The sequence below is a fragment of the Neomonachus schauinslandi genome, chromosome 1 (genome assembly GCF_002201575.2).
Source record: "Neomonachus schauinslandi chromosome 1, ASM220157v2, whole genome shotgun sequence".
Classification (NCBI taxonomy): Eukaryota; Metazoa; Chordata; class Mammalia; order Carnivora; family Phocidae; genus Neomonachus; species Neomonachus schauinslandi.
In genome coordinates this window covers 202,869,554-202,870,606 of record NC_058403.1, presented here as the reverse complement: position 1 = coordinate 202,870,606, position 1,053 = coordinate 202,869,554, and the positions used below count along the sequence as shown (strand labels likewise).

Here is a 1,053-nt window from a genome sequence, read left to right as displayed (position 1 = left end):
TAAATTGTCTGCATGAGATTCTCTCTCTCCCTCTCCCTGCCCTTCCCGTCCACATGCATGCATGTGTGTGTGTGCGCATACGTGCGTTCTCTCTACTGTCTGCATGAGATTCTCTCGCTCCCTCTCCCTGCCCTTCCTGTCCACGTGCATGCATGTGTGTGCGCATACATGCGTTCTCTCTCTAAACTGTCTGCATGAGATTCTCTCTCCCTCTCCCTGCCCTTCCCGTCCACGTGCATACATGTGTGTGTGAGCATACGTGCGTTCTCTCTCTCTAAACTGTCTGCATGAGATTCTCTCTCTCCCTCTCCCTGCCCTTCCCGTTCACGTGCATGTGTGTATGCATACATGCGTGCATTCTCTCTAAAATAAATCTTTAAAAAAAAAATGGTCAAATGGTGAAGTTCATGTCACTTATATTTCACCACAATTAAAAAGAAAATAAGAACACAGAAAGGAGAGCACACACAGACACTGCACCCACGAGGCCCCGAGAAGGTGAGCACCCTGTGTCCCCCTCGAGTGTCTCAAATTCTACCCACCGGCTCAAAGACCAGCAGCTCTCCCAACGGAAAAGAACACTTGGCACTTCAGCTTTGTCACTGTTTCTCTGACTGAAATGGCTGAATCTCTCTTGAAAACAGTCTACCCCCATCACAGCACCATTCCTGCCCAGCCTCCTACGTGAGGCCTCAGAGCCTCCTCTGGCACCAGCCCTTCTCGGGAGGCCTCAATGCAGCCCTGCCAGAAAGGGACTGGAACAGTTCAAGGACTAAGAGCTCTCTGGCATCGTTTTCCACAACAAAGCAGCTCTTTTCGAAGTAGGTGCCGTGCAACTGGACAACAAAGAAGGAACTCCTTTGGTACTGTGACTGCTGCCGGCAAAGTGCTCAATTGCTCCCAGAGGTGACTCCACAATTCCTTGGCCACATGAGGCTGTCTCCTGCCCTATCCCTGGCCAAACCTCCCCTTCTCCAAACCCTTCCAAGGACAGAACAGAAAAACAGGAGAAATGTATGAGGTCGGGCGGGGGGGGGGGGGGGGGGGGGGGGG

At 52.0% G+C, this 1,053-nt stretch overlaps 1 protein-coding gene across 5 annotated transcripts in view; it reads right to left on the bottom strand.

Moving 5' to 3' along the window:
- EPS15L1 (epidermal growth factor receptor pathway substrate 15 like 1) overlaps nucleotides 1–1,053 on the bottom strand; it is a 95,615-nt gene that overhangs the window by 66,503 nt on the left and 28,059 nt on the right. The window lies entirely within an intron of this gene.